Here is a 27,288-nt window from a genome sequence, read left to right as displayed (position 1 = left end):
CTGGAGTTCCACAAATGAGTGAATTAAATTCTCCAGGGAGGTGAGGATGGTTTCTGGAAGTCTGGTTCAGAGGGTGTTTGTATCAGCTGGGGAGGTGATGGGGTTTAGACTGTGGGAGCCCCCTTGAACTCTTCTTGAATATTCCCACTAGATGAGGCATTTGCCTGTGGCCATAAGCCTTTCATTATGACTAGGCCTAAATCTCTAGGCTAGGTTACTCTTAACCTAGTTTAGCCCTCCATTGTCTGGCTAGTTTGTACCCTTGATCCTATCAAAGTGTCTACCGCCCAAATTATCCTAGCCCTACATTGTTGGTTATCTCCAGATAGCCTTCAGGTACTTCCCACCCTTAATCCCATTCTCTTGGAGTCTGACCTCACCCCAGTCCCATCAAGCTCCTTCTTAAACTCTTCCTCAAGACCCTCCCCAAACCCCTCCTCCTGTCACCCCAGGACCACCCTAGATCCTTCCCACAATCTTTGTGCATATAAATTTCATCTTGCCTCCATGAAGGGGCTCAGATTCAATCCACCTCAGATTGAATCTGGCCCACTTGTGAAAATGAGCATCACAAATGGTGAGATTCCTTAATACTACCCAATATGCAGAACCTTTAATAAACTTTGTTTTTCTTTGGCTGTGAGAAGGCTTGAGTAGAATTCATTCACGAAGGAGCCAGCATGTCGGTATTTTGGGATCTCAAGTACCCCTGACAACATATGGTGCCATGACCTCATCAGAGGAAGACAATGACCAGGCCAATGGTAAGATGTCAAAGTGGAGGGATGATTTGAGGCTTAGTGGTATTAGTAACATCTTAGTTTCTGAAAATGATTTACTAAAAAAAAATTATAAATGGTAAGAATTTCTAAATAATATGCCATAAGCAATAGCTGGTATTGCATCACTAAAATTAATTAGTGGTCACTGATGGGGTGACCGTGATGAGGGCACAGTCTCTGGGAACCCCTTGAACCCTTGAACTCTCCTTGAATCTTCCCACTTGATCTGGCCTTGGCCTGAGGCTATAACCATTAGGCCCAAATGCCTACCTTGCCCAGTCCTCTATTGTCCAGCTGTTTCCCACCCTTAATCCTGTTTCCCATCCTTAATCCTGATCAAAATATCTATACCCTAGCTCTGTTACCCTAGCCCTTTATTGTCTGTCATTTCCATCACCCCAGACCACCCCTCAATCCCTCCCACAATCTTTGTGTATATAATCTCCATTTTGCCTCCATGAGGGTGATCAGATCCAATCTAGCTCAGATTGATCTGGCCCGCTTTCCTTACAGGTGTCACAAGGGGTGGGATCTCTTGGGGCAGGCCTATTTGGCTAACTCTTAATAAACTTTATCTTTTCCCTTGGCTGAGAAAGCTTGAGTCGAATTCTTTCAGCAGGACCCAGTGTGTCGGTACTTAAGGGTGTCGAGCACCCCTCACCCCAAACCCTCTTCAACCGGACCTGGACCCTGAATTTTCCCATATATTTCAACAATCCAGTCCCTGGTGTCTCTTTTAAGGCATATGGCCCACCCCAGCCCACCTTGATTACTTAATTAGCTTACTTGATACTCCTTAATCCCATCTGGACCCTTTCTCTGTTGCTCCAGGGCCGCCCCAAGCTATTTACCACTTTTTAATCCCATCTAGATCTTCTCACTGTCTTTTCTTGTATATAAGTACCAATATTACCTCCATTACATTTCACAGATTTGGTTAGGAATCTTTCCTGCTTCTATTGGCATCACAATAAACCCTGCTATTTTGACTGAAAGGCTTTAGTGGTTGAATTCTTTAGAGGCAGACACCCTCTGTACCCTTGCATAAATTTAGGATTTCCAGCACTCCAAACTGGAACAGTCACCAGTTGATTGGATATAGGCTCTGAGAACCCCCTGAACTCCCTTTGAATCTTCCCACTTGGTCTGGCATTTGCCTGAGGCCATAAGTCTTCTGTAGTGGCTAGGTCCAGTCTCTATTACCCTTAACCTAGCCTAGCCCTCCAAGGTCTATTATCTTCAAGTAGCCTCCAGCAACTTTCCACCCTTGATCCCATCAAATCCCATTTTCTTCGTTCCTGGTGTCTGACCTCTAGGAACCTCAGCTACTGGCCACTCCCATCAAGACCCTCCCTAAACCCCTCCTCTAGTCACCCCAGGCTAGTTGACCACTCCTAGATTCCTTCCCAAAGTCCTGTATAGAAGTCTCATCTTGCCTCCATGCAGGTGCTCAGATTCAATCTGGCCCACTTGTCAACAGGATTTACAAAGGCTTAGATTCCTTAAGAGTCTAGCCAATGCTTGGACTCTTTAAAAGGCTACCCAATAAGGTGAATCTTTAATAAACTTTGTTTTTCTTTGACTGTAAGAAGGCTTTGGTCAAATTCATTTAGGCAGGATGCAGTATTTCGGTACTTTGGGGTCCTGAGCACCCCTAAAACCTCAACACGGTGAAGTCAAACATCTCTGTGACTATACTTCCACCTGTCCAGAGGTCCCAAACTATAGATTAATTGTCAAAGATTCACTTCCTTCACTAGTCAGGGTTACTTCAGGAGCCATTTTCAGAGACAAGAAGTTGATCTGAGTATAGGTTTTGTGAGAAACGTGGTTTTGGAGATCACTGGACTTCCTAGGCAGGGCCAAAGTCCTGAAGAAGAACCCTGTGATAATCCCTAGGGAAGGCTGTACAGACCACAGGACTCCCAGAGGAAGACCAAGTGGTAGCCATCCCTAATCTGTGGGGATCACAGGGCCTCCTAGGGGTCAGACCCTAAGGAAGACCCAAGTGATGGCCCCTTAGGATGGCAGTAAGATCACAAGGCTCCCGAGACAGGGCCGGAAGTCCCATGTGATGTCCCCTTAAGAAGGCCGTGCAGACCACAGGGTTCCCCAAAGGAATCCAGAGTGGTAGCCCTCTTAACACCACAGTGGGGATCACAGGACACCCCAAGACAAGATCCAGCAGTAAGCCTGGCGAGCTTCCACTGCCTGTTGCTTCCCTTCACTTGACCTTAGAAAAACCCATGTGATTTGCCCATTCACACCCAAAGAACTCAGGACCAGAGTGGGCAGAGGAAGGCATTTTATTACGCTGCCCGGGAGAGCAGGTGTAGTGCTCGAGGGAACACTCACACTGATACAGCTGCAGGAGCAGGGGTACCCATTCCCTCCACTCCTGCTAGAGTCATGGTTAGTTTACAATCTTTGTTTTTTACATAGTTTTCCTAGGTTATATAGTTTATATAAATAGGATAATAAGGATACAGAAGCAAAAGTGAAGTTAATTAGATTTTCCTTGTCTTAGTTTAGGATTAAACTATATTCTTTTACTTCCCCTACTTTCCCTCTTTAACATATGCAAATGATGCAAATCAGTAGGCCTGGATTCTTGACCAAGACCAGACCCTAGATAAGCTTGAACAGGTTCAAGTGGGTTTGGCCTCTCTAATTCCCTAGACTGCCTTCTCAAAAGTATGCACATGCGTACAAGCCTCTGACCTCTCACCTGACCGACCTTGAGGCCTGGTCTCTGCTAAAGCTGGGGTGGGGGAGGGCAGGGAAGCACACCTTTAGTTCTGTGGAAACAAAACTCCTCCTCCCATTTCTTACAATTTCCCCCTCTTCTTTTATTCAAATTTTTGTTTCCACATTTTTAATATTCCCTTACTCTCTTTCTCATCTGAATTTTTTCCTTAATCATCACCCCCTTAAATATGGGAAATATTGATCAAAGCATTGAAAAATCAAAGGGGGCAGTCCCCTTTGTAATTACAGATACAGAGACCCAAAAGAAAACAATAATGCAATTGTCCCTTTAAGATTCAAAAGTCTCTTCCCATAAGCTGTCTGGCAGGGAACATCAGTGAAGTCTTCTGGTCCTTGGTATTTGTTCCAGCCATCTCCAGCATCTTCTTCTTGCCTTCTTGTAGGAACCAGCTTTCTTTCCATTCTCCTACAAAAGTCACCTTGGCACAATTTTCTAATCCTTATACCCTGATCATTTTTACAAATTCAAAATTGGAACTTTGGCCAATTGCCATGTTTAAGAAATTTTACATCAGAACCCAGTTCCTCATACTTTACATTAACTCCCTACATACTTTACTTAACATACTTTACATTAACATTTCCTCACTAGGAGGATAATATTTCACTAAGGAATTAACAGCAGACTCCAGCACCTACCTAAATACATTAGATAACTAATTCTTAACACAGTACATATATAAAACTTAGTCATGCCATGTTTCTTTGATGGCATGTACGAAATAAACCACAAGCCATTCTTCTTTTAACCTTACTAACTGTAACAAAGCTTTAGACAAGCATGATATTAACCAAATAACAAAATATCCTCACAAGCCCTTGTGACCTAATTGTCTCCATACCATTTCCAAGAAAAAAAACCTAACTTAACACTAGTCCCAGTCCTAGAGTAATCTAAGATGTTCCATAATCAATTATTTTAATAGATTTACAAAACCTTCTGATTATAGAAATTTGCCACCAAGAGAGTAGGGACTTAGAGTAAGGGGACCATATTTTCCCCAGCTTCCTGTCAACTCCAGGCAGAGGCTGTGTCAAACTGCAAGCTGCATTGAGCCAGGCCTAGTCTGCCAGGTTTCAGTTGAGGCATCAGGTCAAGACGGTCCCACCTCAGCACATGCTGAACAGTTGCCCCCTCAACTTTGCCAAGAAATCATACCTGCAGTTCATGCCTGCCCTCCCACAGGGCTGTTGCCATCTTGGGTCAGCCTTCCTTGATACTCACACCTGGAGTTAGACTCAGAAAAACAGTCAGTTAACAGTCCCATTAAGTCTTTGAATGACAAGTTCCAATAATTGGTGACTATAAAGTCACATTGCTTCAGGAACATCCTTAAGGCTAGCTCTAAATAGCTTGCATGCATTTCCTCCCTTGTTCATAAAATCTTCCCATTAAGATCATAAGTTACTGCTCTGACACATTTGCATCAGTTTCTCCTCTATTTTTCTATTCTTCTCTAATTATACCTGATCTGAAAGAATTGAACCATATAATTTTTCTCTTTATGTTTTAGATGATGGAATGAATTCAAATCCACATTTAACTTTTTCCATCAATACATAACTATTCTACAACTTCTCTCCTAAAGAGACTTACTTTGAAATTCCTTTCCCTAAACTAAAGATGTCTCTGATTTGGTTCCACTGATTAATTACACTATTTGTATCAATACCTAATTGCTCTTATATCACTTTAAAACATCTAAGGACCCTATCCCACAAAGATACGATATAACTTTATATCCCAGCCTTAGTCTATGGGATAATGATTCAATAATATTATCTCATAAAACTTCTTCCACCCCCCCCTTTTCGGATTTTTGCTCCCACACTTCTTATTCACTCCTATTCTCAATTTGTTTGAACATTAATTCACATTCTTCATCATCTTTCCCATCATCTGTTTTTACAATCAACATTTTTACCCTCCCTCCTTCATTAAAATATACCACCCCCATACCCTGAATGGCAGTTTCGGTAACCAATTGTATAATACAGGGTATACATAGAGGTAACAAGAATAGGCCACATAATGCTAGCAGGAAGACTCCAATAATTTGTTTCCACCAGGAACCCTTGAACCAATCAAACCAAGAAGGATTGGATGGACTGGTCCATGTCTGAACTGGGAAATGTGCTAGTTTCCTGATACTATTAGTAATTTCTTTTACAGCCCGTCCATTATCATCTATTTTTATGCAACAACTAGAGAGGTTGAGTTTCCCACAAACACCTCCCTCTTCTGCTAGCAAATAATAAGACAGCCTCTCTGGTTTGGGTGGGCTGATCAGCCAGTAGGTCCAATGCCTTGGCAGTCTGGTTGGTGATAATCTCTATCACAGATTTTGAACAATTCTTTGTGGGGGCCACTCATCTCCCCACCCATTGGCATCCCTGGTGACTGTTAGGGAAGTATCTATCCCCTGCTTGAACCTCTCACTTTGGGGCATTAGATCGTCATATAGCTGTATTCCCAATTTGTTCCCTTCTTGTCCTGCTAAAAAGAAAAATTTTGGTCTAACCAACCCCACATAGCACACCCCTGTCCAATTTAAAGGGAGATGGGTATAGGCCGTATGTCCACAAATCCAATAATGTCCTTTTAGGGCTGGTTGCTCTGTCTTGTGTATTTTGGAAGCATTCCAAAGAAAGGGATAATATTGCTTATCTTGGAACCCCAAGGGCCCTCCTCTGTAAGACCGGGTTCCATTCCTTCGATATTGGCACCTCCACAGCAGCCCTGTCCTTCTCCACTCACACTTTTCTACCGGGGGGCTACTTATTTTGTTACTTTTACTCCAAAAAGTATCAAAATGTCCAAAACAAAAACCATTATCCCATCCCCACTGTCTATAAGGATCCAGGAGTATTCCACTAGTTTTTCTTTCTGCTTGACACCTTGCTATAGCTACCGAGTGCCAGAAATTCCGACCTATATTACCCTTACTCATAAGCCTTATACCACAAGAGGTCATTAGGTCTGGTATGGAAGAGACCAATTACTAAGGATCCAGGCCGGACTCAGAGGTACAGGTACCCAGGGCCAATTTTCAAATTGTTGTGGACCCCCACAGATCCAACAATTGGTTACATTAAAAGTTCTGGCAATGACTTCTTTCCCTTATGCCTCCCGCCTTATTCTGATGGAAGGGAAAAAAAAATGCCACTGTCCCTGTTATCCCCACTATTCCTAATTTTCAACTAGTGGAATAATCCCTCCATCCTTCATTGAAGCTGGTATATACTGAACGATTAACAAGATAATGGAAACAACATTAATACAAAGGTTATTAGTCCATTCTCTCCTGGTGTCCCTCTCCCTTCCGGTGTAGAATAATCTTCAAGGGGTCAGAATTGTCCTTAATAGTCCATTCTTGGGATTCCCCCACAGGTCCTTTTACCTTGGTATAATGAGTCCACCCTTTCTCAGCAGTTCGTATAGCGGTCTCTGTAGTGAGAAGTACCTGCAACGGTCCCTCCCAGCTGGGCTGAAGCTTATTTTCTTTCCAGGATTTAATCAGCACCCAGTCTCCATAGGTTTGAACTGCAACCAATTAGCTTACAGGTAGAAATTCAGCAGGCCTTCTAAAATTATACAAAAAGATTTTACAGAACCTTTTTCAAAAGTATTTTACAGCTCTAAAATGAGATGTGCCTCCTTCTTAAAGCAAAATAACCTTTAAACATTGGGATTAATTCAAATTCCCAAAGTGCCATCACCAATTAGTCCATAAACCTCCAGATTAACATACATAAATATATCTTTAGATGATACAGGCTCGAAAATCACACCCCTGTATTTTTCAAAGTATTATAACAACTCAATTCTTTGTTATTACACAATTCCCAGATATCACAAAATTCTTTAGTTAAAAAGGTGTTGTAATAGGGAGAACACTTAGTTTCTATACATTACATACCCTTTGTCCATAGGAATCCCTCTACCCTGAAAACTTTGCACAAGAATGAATATCCAAAAATCCTTGGTTCACTTAACAACATCAATTTCTTAACTAAGCACAATTCCTAATCTAACCTCTAGATTACAAGGGAAATTATTTTAATCACTAACGGTAACATTTTCATTTCTAAGGCCCAATACTCTTAGCATTGTAAGAAAATTTATAAAGCCACATTTCTAACCGTTCACAATGTATCCTGAATTGACAGGAGGACCCAACAAGGCCTTTGTATAAATACTTGATTTATAGCAAAGACAATTTCAATTGAACCTCCAGACAAAACTTGGAAGTTATAATTTCTTAGGTTATAGCAATTGTCCAACTTCTTAACCTAATGCAGCCCTAACATAATGTAACAATGCCCTAAACATTATTATGTATGTAAAATTTGAACTACCCATTTCAGTCTAGGTAAATACATTTCTAAACCAAATATGACAGTTTAGAATTATCAAATTTTCATCACATCCTTTAAAAGCACCCAATTCACATATATCAAACTCAGATTAAAATCACAATGGTCTTCTCAAACTTCACAATCTAAGAGAATTTTAGAAATACAGGAACAATAAATTTCAGATGACATCAATTGCATTTCCAGGTCACCACATATAGGAATTGTTGATCCTATTACTTCTGGTATATACATAAAAATTGAGCGAAAACCTGTTGACCCTTCCAATAGATAGGGGTTCAGTCTAAGATCAGTACCTGGAAATCCTCACCCTTAACTCCCATAACCTTTAGGATTTTTCTCCCAATTTTTACCCCAATGGGTAGTGTACAAAGGGAAGATCTCTCTGTCCCTGTCTACCAAGAATATTATGTCTTCTTTATGATCCCCAAACTTTAGGTTTACTAGGGGTTCTCAGCTGGGTCTAGAGAGAAAGAACCCCAGACCCCAATAGTCTTCTTCCTCAAAAGTGAGGAGGGGAGCTACCTGTTCTTCCTTTCTTAAGTCAGGACACTCTCTCTAAAAACATCCTTTATTACAATAGTAACAGACTGTCCTACCTGCTCATTTACCTACATCTCTCCTATATCCTGAAGCCCTGTGCCCTTTGAGATTCTCCCTTAAGTATTGTTTATGATCACCTCTTCCTTCTTGCTTCCTCATAATTTCCCTCATAGTATTGGCCACGACCAGAGCTTTCTATTTCTGTCTTTCATCCTCCCGCCTTACATATAGTTTCTGAGCCTCTCAATAATTCGCCTATTGATCTCTCACTCCATCTCTCTCAATTTCTTATTTATATCTGGCCATACCCTAGTGACAAAATTTACTTTTAGCATACCTTGGGCCACAGTGATGAGGGCACAGTCCCTGGGAACCCCCTTCAATCTGGAATACAGTCTCTAGGAGCCCCCTTGAACTGTCCTTGAATCTTCCAACTAGATCTGGCCTTCCCCTAAGGCCACAAGCCTTACATTATCATTAGGCCCAAATCTCTACCTAGCCTTGCCCTTTATTGTCCAGCTACTTCCCACCCTTGATACTATCAATATCCTTGCCTTCAGCTACTTCCAACCCCCAATTCCATTCTCCTGGTTGCTGGAGTCTGACCTCATCTCATCCTCCTTAGACTCCTCCTCAAGACCCTTCCTAAAGCCCTCCTCTAGTCACCCCAGACCACCCCTCAATGCCTCCTACAATCTTTGTGTATATAATCTCCATCTTGCCTCCTTGAAGGTGCTCAGATTCAATCTAGCTCAGCCCAGACTAAGTCTGGCCCACCTGACAGGCATTACAAAGGGGTGGGACCACCCAAGACAACCCGTCCTGGTGAACCTCCAACAAACCCCATCCCCTCCCTTGGCCAAGAAGGCCCAAGCTGAATTCCTTCGGCAGGACCCAGCGTGTGGGCACCTTGGGGTCTTGAGCACCCCCAGAAACCAATGGTTCACTAACAACCTTTATTTTGATTTAACCTCATTAACAGGATCCTGAATATCTCCTAATTCTTTCTAGGAACTGAGAAGGAGATTCATTTTTTTATTTTTCCTGATTTCAAAAGCCTTATATTCTGTGATTTTGGCACAGCTTCCCTTATCCCTTCTATTACCAATTGTCTAAGATCCTGCATATTCCTATGATGTTCTTCAATATTGTTATCCCAGCTTGGATCTTCATTTGGGAATTTTCTATCCACAGCTACCACTTCTGGTCCTGGAGGGTGTCTCCTTTCTCATCCCTCCATGGCTGCCTTTCTAATCATACCCTTTTCTTCTCCCATAAACAGGAGGTTGAGTATGGACATTAATTCTGCCTAGTATTAGGAATATTTGCCTGGCCAAACTTATATAAAAAATAAATCTATTTCATATCATTATTTACTTTAAGAACCATCCAGTTTTGAATTTGGCACCCTGCTTTCTACAAAATTCATCTTATGCATACTGGCAATTAACAAAATGCCTAAGGATTCTAAGGATTTTTGAGGGGGAAGAGGTGGGGCACTTCTCTTAAGAAAAAAAAAACTTTTTGGACTCTTAAGGACCACATGGGCTTGCATTTTCCCCCACTCATTCTTTATACCAAGCTAAAATATTTCTCAGTTTCCCCTTCAGCCTGCTGCCTCTGATAAAGGGAAAAATCCCTTTCAGTTTGCTAAGGGCTCCTCCCTAGGTGGGGCCTGGCAGCCCCTTGAGGGCAAGGGAGCCTACCTTTCTAAGCACTAACTAATCCTAATTGACACACCCAGTCTTCTAGGATGGAGTGGGGGGGAGGGGGTGGCCAAGAGGAGCACGTGGACTGAATACCAGGTGGTCTCAAGCCACCATTCTACAACCCCCCCTTTTATCTCTACCTTCTATCTCTCTTATTTTCCCAATCTTTACTGAAACTTTACTCTCCATATTTCCAATTTCAATCTTTCTTTCCTTAATCTTGACCCAAATTTCAAATAAATAAATTACATACTCACCCAGCTTTCCTTTTTCCCAGCTGCTTTCTTTTTACCTTAAAACTTAAAAATGACCAACAATTTTTAATCACATTCTAAGAGGACCACTGAGCCTCTTTAAAGTGGTCATCCAATTTTTCATACAGACCCCTTTACTTCTCTACAGTTTAAACACTTGCCTGATGTTAGATAGGCTAACTCAATACAAAATACACAGATTTTTCCTCTAGAATCTAACCAACCCTTAATTCAGAGCCCCCAGCCCTGCCGACTGGCAGTTTCAGCTCTGATTCCTTATCTAACTATTTTAATACCAAAGGTCTCCTAGAGTTAAACATTTTTACCTGAACATAGAACAAAAAAAGCACAGACAAAACATTAGACAGACATTTCACATGAACAATTTAGAATTTGAATTCAGACTCACTTCCAATATTAAACCAAATCACTTTCCTTGGGTCGACCCACGAGTGCTTTTCTTCCAAGCACTAGGAGAAATCCATTCTCCCCACTTAGGTGTATTTTCCCTGGGTCGACTTATTGTCTTCCCAGCTAGTCAACATTCTTCCTAACGGGAGGAGGAATGTTAGGAGGATCCTTTCCATCCTCCCCAGGTACCTTTTCTTAGAGCTCTTATTTCCCGTTCTAGGCAAACCTTACTTCTCAACCTAGAACCCCCAGACTTGACAAGGCAGTACTACTACCCGTTTGTTCCTGTTCCTACCTTGCTCAGGTGACCTGACTTGCGCAGTCTCCGGCCGTTCCCTCTGCGTTCGTCTGCACACTCTTCTTGTTCAAACAAGGTCTCGGGTCCTTCAGAGCCTCCAGGGGGTTTTCAGCTTAAGACAGTGGGACCGCTAGCGGGAGCGCTCTTCCCTCTGCCCTATCTCACCCTTCCTGGGGTCTTCAGAATCCCGGACGAGCCCCCAAATTGTGAGAAACGTGGTTTTGGGGATCACTGGACTTCCTAGGCAGGGCCAAAGTCCTGAAGAAGAACCCTGTGATAATCCCTAGGGAAGGCTGTACAGACCACAGGACTCCCAGAGGAAGACCAAGTGGTAGCCATCCCTAATCTGTGGGGATCACAGGGCCTCCTAGGGGTCAGACCCTAAGGAAGACCCAAGTGATGGCCCCTTAGGATGGCAGTAAGATCACAAGGCTCCCGAGACAGGGCCGGAAGTCCCATGTGATGTCCCCTTAAGAAGGCCGTGCAGACCACAGGGTTCCCCAAAGGAATCCAGAGTGGTAGCCCTCTTAACACCACAGTGGGGATCACAGGACACCCCAAGACAAGATCCAGCAGTAAGCCTGGCGAGCTTCCACTGCCTGTTGCTTCCCTTCACTTGACCTTAGAAAAACCCATGTGATTTGCCCATTCACACCCAAAGAACTCAGGACCAGAGTGGGCAGAGGAAGGCATTTTATTACGCTGCCCGGGAGAGCAGGTGTAGTGCTCGAGGGAACACTCACACTGATACAGCTGCAGGAGCAGGGGTACCCATTCCCTCCACTCCTGCTAGAGTCATGGTTAGTTTACAATCTTTGTTTTTTACATAGTTTTCCTAGGTTATATAGTTTATATAAATAGGATAATAAGGATACAGAAGCAAAAGTGAAGTTAATTAGATTTTCCTTGTCTTAGTTTAGGATTAAACTATATTCTTTTACTTCCCCTACTTTCCCTCTTTAACATATGCAAATTAGGCCTGGATTCTTGACCAAGACCAGACCCTAGATAAGCTTGAACTGGTTCAAGTAGGTTTGGCCTCTCTAATTCCCCAGACTGCCTTCTCAAAAAGCATTCACATGCTTACAAGCCTCTGACCTCTCACCTGACCGACCTTGAGGCCTGGTCTCTGCTAAAGCAGGGATGGGGGAAGGCGGGGAAGCACACCTTTAGTTCTGTGGAAACAAAACTCCTCCTTCCATTTCTTACAGTTTGGTTTGGGGCATAAATAAGTTTAAGGTGTTTTACATCCAACGGGAGATGTCCTATGGGTAGCTGGAGATATGGATCTTGTCATGCAAATTTAGGGCCAAATTTGGGGTGAATGCCATTCAGGGATACTGCTAAAAGTTAGAATAGTTTATTGATGCTCACAAGCAAGTACAGCGTAGAAAGGTACAGCAATTTAGTCAGAGATAGAGTCACATTTGACCTGCCCGGCCCTCATCTTTCCACAAAGGAACATGCCTGGTGTTGACTTGTATGAATAGTGGGTCTGTGTAGCAACTATCATGTTGCTGGTAGGGCATTTATATCAAGAAGAATGGACAAGTAGCAAAAAATTTTTAATTTCTAAAAACTACTCAGAAAGACCTGCTCAAGATGAGGAAGGTAGAATTATAACTTAGATTCAGAAGCCAAAACTAATTAGAATTGAGATGAATAGATAATATCATGAAAACAATGTGAGAAAAATGATTACTTTCTTATTATATTAACCAATTTTATATATGAGACCCAAAGATCCTCTTTCTGATTATTAATAACCACTTACTAGTAAGTTAGTTATTAGTTGGGTTTTTTTCTCTTTTTACTTCCTCATTCAAAGCTCAGTCCTTGTGAAGGAACTTGCTGATAATGACACCCTCCTCAATCTTGGGCTGGACCCCACTCAACTGGGAGAGCTTATTTCTGATTAAAGGTTAAGAGAATCTAATGTAAGTGAATTCCAGCCCATTGTTCAACAACTGAAGTGGTCTGGGTGGAGACGGATTCCTTTGTCCAGATAGCTGGGGCAGCTGAGTCTCATCAAGCCTTGTCCTCTGCAGGAAGAACTGAAGACTTTCTGCCCACTTCCTCATTAATATGTCTACCCTCTCATTAATTGTTAACCAATCAGAGTTGATTTTCACCCTCAGGCACACCCCATTTTCCAAAGGTGATTAAACATTCAGTGACTTCCATGTGGGGTCTTTGGTTACAGAGAAAACCACTGACCTCAATTTATTGATTATTTGCTAGCCTAATTAATAAATTGATTATTAATTACCCAGAAACTCTGTCTCAGACTTTTCATTTGTCTTGAAGGAACATGAACTTGGACAGACTTGGATAGCTAGTAGAGGATAGAAGGGCCTGGCGTTTTATAGTCCATGGGGTCATGAAGAGTCAGACACAACTGAAAAACTCAACAATTAAAATTAAGTGAAGCCTACTTCATTTAGGGACAGGAAGTGTTGGTTAGAAGTTGGATAAGATCACTTCTTAGGACGCTTCAAACTCTCAACTAACTCAGGTCTAATCTAAAGCAGGTAACATGGATCTATCTTTAAGAAACAGTCCTCAGATAGGTTTTTTTCTCTTGGTAACAGTAAGAGAGGTGTGGGAGGTTAACCCACCAAAGCACAGATAACTGAAACAACCAAGATGAAGTGGAATAGAGAGGAGTAGGATGGTTTACATGGGGCCTTGGGGAACTTCCAATCTACCTGAGTCCAACCTGATATTCTAGCCCAACCAAGATCTTGGATTTCTTCCACATTTTTTAGCTGAAGAACTCTCCACACAACTTCAAGTACTGAAATATGCCCATAGATCTCAAGGAAAGAAATAAGATGTATACGTGTGTTTTGCCTTTCTTCTGTGGTTTTTAAAATGTCACAGAATCTGTATCAGAGCTTAAAGAAATCTTATGGGAATCATCTAGTATTAACTTTTTTTGTATGTCATTGACATCATTGGCAGTCTGGAGAATCCTATGGACCCCCTATGAAAATAGTACTGTTAAATGCAAAAAAAAAAATACATAGGATTATAGAAGAAACCAATTCTACTACAGAATTATGTTAAATTCTAATAAAGATATATATTTTTTTCCCATCTAGTTCAGAGACCTCCCTGAAATCTATCCCAGATTAAGTACCTGTGATATAGTTTAATTCCTTCACTTTACAGATGATAAAATTGATGCTGAAAGAAGGTAAAAAACTTGTCCAAGGTCAAGGTGGTGATTTAGCAAATGGCAGAGCTGGTAATAGAATCTGAATTTCCCAACTCTAAGGCTCTTTCTACTGTGCCACGTTTTGTCTTTTCTCTCTAGATAATGAAGAAATTAAGATTCGAATCTTCCTGGAGATCTCACCGAGGTTCTCTCCCTCTGATATTTATTCTGCTTCTCTACCATCATCATCTAAAGCCTGCTCTCCTGGAGGATAATTTGTCTGATTTACATGTAGTTATTAGGACTGATATTCAAATGAAATATGGGGGCAGCTAGGTGGTGCAGTGAGTAGAGCACCAGCCCTGGAGTCAGGAGGACCTGAGTTCTTGCTAGCTTACTAGCTGTGTGACCTTGGGCAAGTCACTTAACCCCAATTGCCCTCCCTTCCCCCCTGCAAAAAAAAAATTAAATTAAAGAAAAAAAGAAACTACAAATACATAGAATGATACGTAGAATATTACGCCTCCTCCTTGGCAGGCATTCCACACTGCCATCAGTGTTCTCCAATTCACCATTCTCCTGGAGCATCATACTCTTCCCTCTCAAACTCCTAAGCCTCTTGTCTGTTTTGTGGCTGTTTCTCAGGGCAGATGAAATTGTCTGTCTCCCAGGCTCATCACAAGTGTCAGCTTCTTTCCCATGGAACTGGGTAAACCTATCTAGTTTCCAGGGGTGGTGTTAAATTCGAGTAGTGTCTGACATGTGAGAAGTCCTCTCCAGGGAATGTGAAAAGTAATAGAGGATGCTTTGTTTTCCCTTTTTGATGCACCCCGTCCAATTCCTTAACACTGTAATCTGATGGTTGGGTAGAAGAGATCCAAACAAGGTGATAGTTGCACTGTTCTGTATAATCTAGGGCCTGTGATTCCTATGTAGTTTCAACACAAGAAGAAAAAAAATCTAGGACTGTACGGACTGCAAGCATGAGTCAGCAGGCCTCTCCTTCTTGGTAATTTTACAAGCCCTGTTACATAGAGTCTCAGGGGAATCAAACAAGTCAGAGATCTGCGACTTCCGGCTATGAACAAATAATAACATCATTCTCTTGCTCAAGTTTTTTATTGGTTTTTTTTTTAAATAAATCTATCAACAAGTATTTAATGAATGTAAATTATGTGCAAGGCATTATGAAAGTAAACTGAGTTAGTCAGAGGTCAAACACAGAATCTTCTGCTCTGCATTCGTTATCCATTTTGGCCTTCTTGAGGATCTATTCATCAAGGTCATGGGTGAGATTACCCCAAAGACTCATTAGCTTTGCTCTGTTTTGTGGCCATGCGTTGCATCCTAACCATAAACCTGTAATATATTTCTCTAATGCGTTTATCATGGTGTATTATAGTCACTTGTGTTTGCCCCCTTTCTGCTCCCATAGGGATCATGACTTATCTGTGCTTTGTCTCTCCCTCAGCACCTAGGGCAATGCTTCTCTAGCTGGTATTTAAGACTCTTCCATTTGGCTTCAACCTTCCTCTCCAGGCTCATTTTCAAATGACAGATTTGAAAAGTGCTTAGTACAGCACCTGTCACATAGTAGGCACTTAAATGCTCATTCCCTCTCTTTCCCCCATCAGAACCTTCCCTTTTAAGCACTCTACATTCCAATCCACCTGGCCTACTTACTGGTCATCCTGCAGAGCATTTCATGACTTGGTCTAGATTGTCTCACAAGCCTGAACTGCTCTTCCTATTCACCTCCACCTCATGCAACTCCTGGTTCCCTTCAGGGCTCTTCTTATATGTCACCTCATATGTGACAGAGGCAGGTAGGAGGCACAATAGATAGAGAGTGCTGGGCCTAGAGTTAGGAAGATCTGAGTTCAAATCTGACCTCAAACAATCACTAGCTGTGTGACCCTGGAAAAGCCACTTAACATTTATTTGCCTGGCACATACTAGGTATGAGATATATATATATGTGTGTATATATATATATATATATATATATATATATATATATATATACATATATATATATTTACACACACACACACACACACACATATAAAGCCTTTTCTGATCCTCTCAGTTGTATCATCCCCTAAAAACTGCTTAGTTTTATATAAACATATATATGTATATATGTATGTGTGTATATGGATATGGATATGGATATAGATATATGTATACACACACATTAGCTTTTATAAAGAGAGAAGTTATGGTGAAGATAGAGTAAAAATAGGCAATTAAGTGGCTCAGCAGATAAACGTGCCAGGCTTGGAATCAGGAAGAACTGAGTTCAAATCCAGCCTCCAACACTTACTAGCTGTGTGACCCTGGGCAAGTCACTTAACCCTGTTTGCCTCAGTTTTCCTCATCTGTAAAATGAGCTGGAGAAGGAAATGACAAACCACTCCTGTAACTCCACCAAGAAAACCCCTAACGGGGTCCCAAAGAGCTGGTCATGACTGAAAGGACTGAACAACAATACCAGTAAGAACAGAAGTTATCCAACAGGGGACACTCTTTCATGTATCACCTCAGTTCCTAGGAAAGTTGGGCTCACATTTAAAGCATTTTTTTCACAAAATATTCACCCCCCAATTATGTACTTCCAAATGTGGCATAGTCCATGGATGGGCAAGTCTCTGTCTCTGTGGCCATCGGGGTGGGTTAAGCCAGCAGCTCCTTACTTGTGGCAGATTCCTAGCAGATCTCAGCATGGTCTGTAGCTCCCAGACTTCTGGTACCAGCTATTCCTACCTGTCAAAGTTCACCAAGTTACAGTCATACCCAATGTTTCATTTAAAAGAGGAAGAATAGACACAACAGCCAGAAAGCTTCCTTGATGGGGAGATTAAAGCCTGAGGTCTCTCTTCTCTGTGAGGCCTTAAAGCAGCGTTTGCCACCTCATCTGAGAATAGACAGGCAGAAAGAGGAAGAGTTAGTACAGCAAATCAATCATTAATACCCTGAAGTGGTCACATGTATTTAATTTTCACTCTTGGAAGTTATAATTACATAAAATATGATAGCTAGTTCCAGCCCATTGGAAAAATGCAGGGTGAATTCAAATAACACAGCCACTTCAGAGGGTTCATTATTGCCACTAATTAGAACTAACTCTATTAACTCTGCTATATCATATGTTGTATTCTCTATTTACCTATCTGTATCCTTTTTTATTCCTCTCAGTAGAATGTTACTCCTTAAAGGCAGAGACTGCTTTTAACTTCATAGACCCAGCATGCACAGTATCTGGTACATAATAGGCCTTTAATAAATGTTTGCTGAATTGATGACAGAGATTTTCTTAAAAACTGAACTAGGGACCCTTTTATTAATTATTGCTAGCACAATTAATAAAATAATTAATTACCCAGAAACTATGCCTCTCAAACTTTTTATACGCCACGATGGACAACCTATCACTGTTACTAAAGGAGAATCCCAAAGTGCCTGCTCCACAGATAGCAGAACTGCAGCATCATCTTACTAGATGAAGACTAACATTGTCATTTTAAAACAAAGACTCCACTGGCTTTGATGGATAGAAATGCTCCATTTTTGTTATCTTCTGTATCACTGATCCTTAGTTTGCAGTTCTTTTATACCTACTGGAGCTATTGTACTTTGTCCTTTTAACTAAATTCTCTGCCTCCCTTTACTCCATGCAGCAGAGACAGACTAGGCTTTAGTTCAACAACCAGGAAATCCAGGGCTATAAAACTTCTGGGACACTGTCCTTTCTAGGAAACACTAGAATTGGATTCTGCTATCTTGTTCCCAGAACAAAAGTCCAGTTTGCAGCCTGGAAATAGAAGAGTTCACCTGACCCTTTGGTTCAATTATAAAATAAATTGTATATCAGTGCCCCTCCATTCCCCTTTGGGCTGCCTTTTCCTCCCTTTCAGTGACCCTCTCCCCAAGCCAAGTAACCAGTGTCTTCATGCAGTTCAGAGTTGCCCACTGTGATACCAAATACTCTGGGCCTTTCTCATCTTCTTCCATCAAAGCCAGGCTTCTGTGTCCCATCCTGTCTAGGTCTTCTTAGGTAAATGTGATTAACCCTCACAGTAAGGTGTTAATGACTTAATAGGTTACTTCTGCCAGATCACATTTTTAACTGGGAGTTGCTAATTAATGCAATATTGACACTGGTCAGCCATGGAAATGCTTTGTGCATTTCTAGTGCCCTGAATTCTGAAGAATGTAAAGTATATGGAATAAGGCCTCAAATTGCCTTCATACTTCAGCGTATACAGAGACAGGGAGACAAAGACAGAGAGACAGACAGACAGACACAGACAGAGACAGAGAGGGAAAGAGGGAGGGAGGGGGAGAGAGAACAGGAAGGAGAGAGAGGAGGGAATAAAGAGGGGACAAAGGGGGGAAGGAGGGAGGAAAAGAGGTGAGGGAAGATTGAAAGAAACTAAAAATATTTTGAAAATGTAAGGGCAACAACTCTAACTCCTTCATTTAGAAGTTGCAAATTGTTAGTCTCCCATCCAAGGATCCTTGAGACTCTGAACTGTTGACATTTTAAAGGGGTTTTTAAGTTTAATTTTTTGAGGTAACAATTCTGTCTGTCCTGCTGTAACATTTTACACTTAGGTATTGAGCCAGAAACAATCTCCCAGGTAAATCTGAAGAATGAATAAAAACTATTTAATCACATTTGTTACTCCAAGTTCTTGGCCTGGCAGTGGTCTGAGAAAGTCTCCATTCAGATTGCTTAAAAATAAACACTTAGGACAAACAGATCTGATTTGAAACACTACAGACTAACATTTACCCATTTTCATTTAATTCAATAAATGTTTATCAAGCACCTATTAGGTACAGAGTACTGTGGAAAGTGCTAGAAGTACAAAGACAAAAATGAAAGTCCTTAACCTCAAGGAGCTTACATTTGAATGGAAGAAATAAAACATGTTCATGGATAAGGAAATGTAAGGCGATTGGAGAAGAAAGAATCTAACAGTAACACCTAGGAGAATCAACGTTTGAGGAGGAAGTGAATCCCAGGTATTGGGAGGTGGGGCGGGGGCGGGGGGGGGGTGGGAGTGAACAAATGTACAAAGGCAGGAAGCAGAAGGTGGAATGTTGAGATCAGGGAAGAGTCGACAATCTGTAACAGGCAGCTCATTAAAGGAGGTCAAGTGAATTAAGGTGGGAAAGGTATATAGGGACCAGGTTGTTTGGCTGAGGAATGTGTATGTTATCCTAGAGAACAAAGGTATTTGAGCAAGGAAAAGACTTACTCAGATATGAAAGCTGAATGGAAAATAGATAGAAGATGGGAAAGACCCCAGGCTAGGAGGCCAATTAGGAAGATATTACAATAATGCATGTGAGATGCTACAGGGCCTGAACAAGGGTGGTAATTCTAAGTGTAGAGGGGAGACAGAGGCAAAAGGTGTTATGGAGAAGAAAGTGACGACAGATTGGATCATCCACTGGGCTTCTATATCTCCCGCCATTTCTGGTAATTCACTAAGCTTTAGCCTTATGTATGCATCCTTTAGCCGTATGTAGCATCCCATCACCCTCTTCCCTGCACCACACACATGGGCCTTCAAAAAGTTCTCCCAGGTTCAAACACTTTGTGGATGAGCATCCACTCAAAACCACAGTATAAAAGCCCCACACTGATGTGTTTGCTCTTATGTAGCCAACTAGAAAGGGCACTGCAGTTCAAAGCAAAGATAGTTAATCATCTAGAATACCAAAAAAAAAAATGAAAAGATGCTCCTCATATGCTCTCTCACAGACTGGGGAAGGTCACAAATACAAGAAACATTAATAAGAAAGGCAGATCTTTTAATCCAGCCCTGAACTCTCTCCTGACCTGTTTTGTATTTCCAACCGACTATTAGATATCTCTAATTGGGTGTCCCATTGACATCTCATACTCAACAGGTCCAAAGGCTACCTTTCCTCCCAATCCTAACTTTCCTATTGCTGCCAAGGGTACCACCATTCTCCCAGACACCTAGGCTCACAACCTAGGTGCTGTCAACCTGAAATAAAAAGACTGCCAAAACAGCAAAAACTAGGATTTTTTAGCCAAGGCAAAGGAATTGCAATCTGGGGGCCACTCCCTTCACCAGGGTATAGGGGTGCCCAAGAGGGGCACAGCCTCGAGAAGCTGTTACATAAGTTGTTTTATGTAACAATAAAAAGTCCATAGAAAAGGCTGAGGGAGTCTGGGGGCATGGGGAGGGGTGACATCTGGTCAGATCAGTAGGCTTGGTCTCTGAGAGCAGCAACTTAGAAACCAGTTTGGACCTGCTCCAATCATGGGGTCAGTTGGGATCAAAGTCAGGTAGCCCCTTCTGAGGTTTGCATTTTAACTGTTTCAGTAACCCTTAGGCAATTTATAGTTCTAGGATCAGGCGAGTTCAGCAGCTGCATTCAGCAGTGTCTCCTTTACCCCTTTTTCTCTTACCTCCTCTCCCCCAGCTCCCATATCCAATCTATTGCTAAGGACTATGGACTCTCTCTTCATAACATTTTTCATATATATAACTTTCTCTTCTCTGGCTCTGTCACTACCAGGTACAAGCCCACAGAACCTCACTCCGGAGCTATTTCAATAGCCTGTTGGTTCCTCTCTCTGTCTCAAGTTTTTGGACCTCACTCTAAGCCATTTTCCATTCAGCTATCAAACTGATCTTTCTAAAGCACAGATCTGACCGTGTCACTCCCTTATTCAATAAACTCCAATGGCTCCCTATTGTTTCCAGGATCAAATATAAAATTCTGTTTGACTTTTAAAGTACCTTATCATCTGACCCCTTCCTATCCATCTAGTATTCCCACCTTTACTCTCCTCTACGTACTCTGACATCTTGTGACACTGGCTTCCTTGTTGTTCTACACATGAGATATTCCATTTTCCAACTATGATCATTTTCCCACTTTGGGGTGTGTGGGGTGGCAAGACCACCCAAGTACCCCAATAATTCACAGAGGCTTCTCAGGTAGGGACAGAAAAGGAAATACTTTTATTTTACAAATCTCGTGAGATTTGGGCGTCACCTCCACTAGGAAGAACTAGTGGAGGGAGGCGGATCACAAAGGCAAAGCACCAACATATATCCTATCGCAAAAGACCACTATCCCTCCTCTCCATTGGCTGGGAGGCAGGCTTACAATCTAGGAGAGAAAAGCTAGGAAAAGAGCCAGGAAATCAGACAGAGCCAATCCAAATCACATAAGGTAAAGAGGAGGAATGAGGAAAAAGGAGGGGGGGTGGGGCTTCCAGGAGCAGGGAACAAACAATGGGTATGTGGTTCTTTTGTCCTTATTTGGTAACCACCCTGTGACTAGCACTGAGGGAGAGCGAGAAGGGCACTTATTGCCCCAGGCCCAGAATTCTTAAGAGTTAGGTAATCACATTCCTACAAGGTCAAACCCTGAGTCCATTCCATCCTTTCATTGCCCCTGCTTATTCCAGAAATAAAAAAGTAATTTTTATGTTTTCTCTCTCCGTGAAGTCTTCACAAGAATTATCCAACACTCGGGGGAATCAGTAGGCGACTCTCTGTCCCCCATGCCTGGAACGGTTCACATCTTGACTTACTTTAGGTTCCAACTTAAATTCCACTATCTGCAAAAAGTCTTTCTTGACCCCCCCTTAATATTAATGCCTTCCCTATTTATTATCTCCAATTTATCTTGTCCATATCTTGTTTGTACGTAGTTGCTTGCCTGTTTTCTCCCCCATTAGATTGTAAACTCCTTGAGGGCAGAGACTGTTTTTTGCTTTGCTTTGTATTCCTAGTGCTTAGCACAGTACCTGGCACATAGTAGGTATTTAATAAATGTCTATTGACTTCACATACATGCATGGGCATACAGGAAGAAACATGTAGCTAACAAACATAAATGAACTAATCTACCTAAGCACATGCACAAAGGGCAAATACATATGGATATGTGCAGCAAAGCTACGCTCAACTGGAATAATTCACATCTTCAGTGCCATAGTACCATTGTATCTATTTTCTCCTGGACATTGTTCCTTCTTTCTTCACTGGTCTTCAGCTATTCAGATTTCTGAGCCACCTTCTGCCCTCTGACACCTGCTGCCAAGATGCAATGGTTGATAAGCCTCTCCTTTGTAGGGAAGATACCAGAGCTCTTGAATGACGAAGGTCAGCAGAAGTCCTTAGGCTTGGACTAAATCTATTCTTTGAACTGGTTCTCCTTTTTGACTGGCTTCTCTGACACCCTCACTCTAATTACCCACTGGGTTACGGTCAGAAGTCTCTTGAGTTTTTAACCCAGTCAAACATTTTTAAGGTCCCGCTTGCACAAATCACAAAGGAGCTAGGGAAAGTTGCTTTCAATTCCTACCTCATCTCCATACCATTCATATTCTATGCAAATTACAGGGGCTGAACTGAGTAGAAAAATTGGAAGAATGATGATCGTTGACCTATTTCCCATAACAACAAATCTTTGTCATTTGATAATCACAAAAAATTTGATCTCTCTAAATATAATTTAATATATAACATTAGGGGGTCTCAAGAGCTGTATGAGCTCGGTGGTAGAGTCATTTATGTAGTAAGGTCTAGATTTTGGCACTACAGAAACTAAATATTATTAATTTATACAGGCCCTGATTAGCCAGTAAAAAAGCATTTATTAAGCACTTTCTGTGTGCCAGGCACACTAAGTGCTAAAGAATCAAAGAGAGGCAAAAACAGTTTCTGTCCTTGGGAAATACACATTCTAATGAAGAAGACAACATACCAACAATTGTGTATGTACAAATATAGACAATGTAAATGGGAGGGAATGTAAATCAGAGGGAAAGCATTAGCAATAAGGGGATAGAGGGAAACCATAAAAGGCTTCTTGCAGAAAGTGGGATTTGAGCTAAATCTTGAAGGGAGTCAAGGAAGCCAGGAAATGGAGTCAGGGAAACTCAAATCAGGGCTCAGACATTTACTAGCTGTGTGACCCTGAGCAAGTCACTTAACCTCAGTTTGCCTCAGTTTCTTCTTCTGTCAAATGAACTGGAGAAGGAAATGGCAAATCATTCTAGTACCTTTGCCAAGAAAATCCCAAGTGGGGTCACAAAGAGTCAGACACAACTGAAAAATGGTTGGACAACAAAAATTAAAGGGAGGGATATGAGTGATAGATACCCCAAAATACATGCTAACCTGGAGAAAGTCCATTCCTGAGGGCTCTCAAACAACTTGCAGGAGGGAAGCAGCCTGAGCAAAGTGTCAGGAGGAAGGAAAATGTATGCTACAGAGATCTAAAGAGTAATGAAGTCCAGTCGCAATATGAAGGAACAATCTCAGACTTTGCCTCTCCCTGGGCAGGTCGAAGCCAACCACAAAAGGTTGTGTAATAAGTTAGAAGGACAGTGAAGGTGCTTGTGAGAAGTGAAGAGTTTTCTTAGCTGATTGTGGGCTCTAGCAGTATCAATCAAGAAGGACTTATTAAATGCCTACTATGTGCCAAGCACTATGCTAGACATGGGGGATGAAGACCAGAATAAAATGGTCTAGCCCAGGGAGATGTACTTTATGGGCATACGCAAAATTTACATGTAACTCTCTCTCACAAGGCCTCAGATGGACCCAGATTCATCTAGGGATAGCATAATGCTAAAGAGGGGTGGCCAGCAATTTCTTGCTTAGACTCATTGCCCCTATCCCAAAGTAATTGCAAGAAACTCTTTAAAACAAAGCTTAGATATGATTCATGTCTAGGGCTTCCTAAAAAAGTGAGTAACAGAGTTCCTTCCAGGAAAGGTACTCAATGTATAGTACATTATGGATATCATGTATAGGATACATCCATCAAATGGGCAAAGATAATAAAAAACAATAAAATTCAATGTTGACTCAGCTGTGGAAAAATGGCATGATAATAAACTTCTAGTAGAGTCATGAATTGTTTGTTCTTTTGGGAAAATAGTATGGATTGATATGATAAAAGTTATGAAAACAAAGGCCCCACTATTAAATTTACATCCTAAGAACAATATTGACAGGAAGAAAAGACATGTCTATACAAAAATATTCCTAGCAGCACTCTTTGTAATAACAACAACAGATTGAAACAAACTATATTCCCGACTGGGGAATTTTAAAATAAATTTTAGCAAATGGATGTCTTGGGATATTTTTGTGCTATAAAAAACCTATTTGAAGAATTCAAGAGTGTATGGCAAGGCATATTTGAAATGATGCATAGTAAAGAAAATACAACCAAAAGAACAACACACATACTGGCTACAATTAGATAAATAAAGACATTAAACAGACACAAAATTCACATAAAGTATACTGAACAACTTTCTTAACTACCTTCTTTTTTTTTTTAATTTTTTTTTTCCAGGGGGAAGGCAGGGCAGTTGGAGTTAAGTGACTTGTCCATGGTCACACAGTTACTAAATGTGTCAAGTGTCTGAGGTCAGATTTGAACTCAGGTACTCCTGACTCCAGGGCTGGTGCTCTACCCACTGCGCCATCTAGCTGCCCCTTGACCACCTTCTTAAAGCTAAAATATATAGGTTTTGTTTCTTTTAAAAACTGTCAAATAACATACATCTATAACTCATGGGCAACTATTTAAATCACTTTTTATATTATTCAGTTTAGTAAGGAGGAGGGGTTTTTTTGTACTTTCTTCCTTTTGTTTTTGGTCATTTATTTCAAAGTTTATACTCAGCTCTGGAAGTTAAAACAAGATGTATCATTTTAAAAAAAAACACAAAGGAAAGAAAATAAATCTATCACCAAACACCAGGTTTTCCCTTTGTCCTCTGATCATTTTGCTATTTTTTAAAAATGCAAATAGGCTGAATTTTTCAAGAAAGAGTTTTAAAAATTACAAAATGGGTTGCAAAATAGAATCTCTCAGCACATATACAGGAAACACATTTAATCCAGAAAGTTTTGAAAAATTTCCCTGCACAATTGCCAGTTAAAAAAAACAAGACTATTTCTGATGATAGACAAGTCACAATTCAAACCAGAAAGCCTTTAAAAAAGATAAACAAGGATATTATGGTAAGATTCAAAATGAGAACATATGAATTTTCAATCTATATGTACCTAATAATGCTTTTTTTTTTACTAGCAAATTTTTACTGGGAAAAATGTTAAGTTCTACATTAAAAAACAGGTAACAAATCCATAAGAGCAGAAGACTATAACCCCTCATGATCAGACTGTGAGCAACAAAAAAAAAATTCTTAACTGAATAGAGTATCAAGTATACTAGATTTTATAGCCACATGGAGAGAACTCAATAGGAAAAGCACAAAACAAAATTCATTTAGGAAAAGTAGATAAGAAAAGTAGGTGGAATAGTGGACATGGAGAAACTTCAGGAGAGAAACAAGAACAGGATTAATGAAGATCAATTTAGGAACATCATTTTCAGCAGAAACCAACTGAAGGGATGAAGATGCTGACATGATGAAATTGAGACTGAGCTAAAGAAGAGGAAAGGAACTGTGGAAAATGAGAAGCAGAAGGTGAAGTTGAAGAATGCTGAAGGCTGTCTCTATGAGTTCCTCAAGAGCATCCTGGTCTCCTCAGCTAAGAAAACAAGAGATGCTGTCTGACCAGATGCTGAGTGGCATCCCTGAAGTGAAGCTGGGCATTGACAGAAACATAAAAAAAATATTTCAACAGAAGATGCTAAGGCATGCCTCCTGGCTGGGCAACAAAACAAAAAGAAAGACAGTGAAACTTCTTTTGTTCCAACGTTGGTTGGCTGTGAGCTATGTGCAGCACAACCAATTTTATAATGAAGAGCTCAATGCCTCAGTTTGGAGGCATAAAGAAGAGCAGAAAACCCAACCCCTCAAGGTGGGAGACACAGAGAAACCAGAACCTGAGAGGTCTCCTCCAAATCACAAGCTCCTTCCCCATCCACCACGTCAAGGAAAAGGCAGCAGATGATTATCATCATGAGAAGTTTAAGAAGATGAACAGTTGCTGTTGATATCAGCTCAGTAGGGCTTTTTTTCAGTTTACGTTTTGCCAAGTACAAGATGCAATGTAAATATCACAGAAAGAAAAAAGAAAAGAAAAGTACACAGACAAAACTATTAAGAACAATGAAAATGAGACAAGAAAAAAAAGCTTCATCCTATCAGATTTTCAAGTGTATTATAAAGCAATATAGTTATCCCTTCCAAATCATGGGAGTTAGAAGTTCAGTGATCCTGTGATCTGGAAAATCCACGTAAAATTTTTTGGCCCTCCCTACATATCAGAGAAGAAGTCTGAATTTCTGAATTTTTTCTTTTTCTTTTATGAGGTGTTTAGAGTACCTTATTGTAAACTTTGTGTATATTTGTGGTATTAAAAGATAAAACATGTTGATATTATATAATACTATACATATATTTTATGCATTTCTGAGTTTCTGAACTTTTTCTCTGTCATCTGCTGGCCTTCATGTGTCATCTGCAGCTTCCACAAGACTCCCCCCTCCCAAATTCCCATTTAATTTCTTATGCCCACCTGTAATACATCGAAATTGCAAAGGGGAAAATAGAGATGTGGAAGGGATAACTGTAATTATAAAAACTATTGTTATGGCAAAAATAGAGCAATTGAACAGAATAAGAAATAAAGAAAAACCTAATATACATAAGAAGATGGTGTTTGGAAAGAAACAAGGCTATGTGCTTGCTCCCATGCTTTCAGCAATGTTGTCAGATGCCTTCAATGAGGACAAATACAGTATCAAGATCAGCTACCATACTGATGTTACATTAATTAACTTGAAAAGGCTACAAGCCAAGATTAAAGTAGAGGGAGAGCTGGTACATAATTTTTTTGTTTGCAGACAATTGTGCATTCAATGCAGCCTCTAAAGCTGAGATACAACAAAATATGGGTAGTTTCTCTGCTGCTTGCACCAATTTTGGCCTCACAATTAACACCAAGAAAACATAGGTGCTCCACCAGCCAGCACTGCATCATCCATA

The 27,288-nt window shown here is 40.9% G+C and overlaps 1 pseudogene; it reads left to right on the top strand.

The window, feature by feature from the left end:
- Window positions 1–727: 727 nt before the first annotated feature.
- Window positions 728–26,294, top strand: LOC118837103 (annotated as a pseudogene).
- Window positions 26,295–27,288: the final 994 nt, after the last annotated feature.

The sequence above is a fragment of the Trichosurus vulpecula genome, chromosome 2 (genome assembly GCF_011100635.1).
Source record: "Trichosurus vulpecula isolate mTriVul1 chromosome 2, mTriVul1.pri, whole genome shotgun sequence".
NCBI classification, from domain to species: Eukaryota; Metazoa; Chordata; class Mammalia; order Diprotodontia; family Phalangeridae; genus Trichosurus; species Trichosurus vulpecula.
This window is presented reverse-complemented; position numbering and strand designations above follow the sequence as displayed.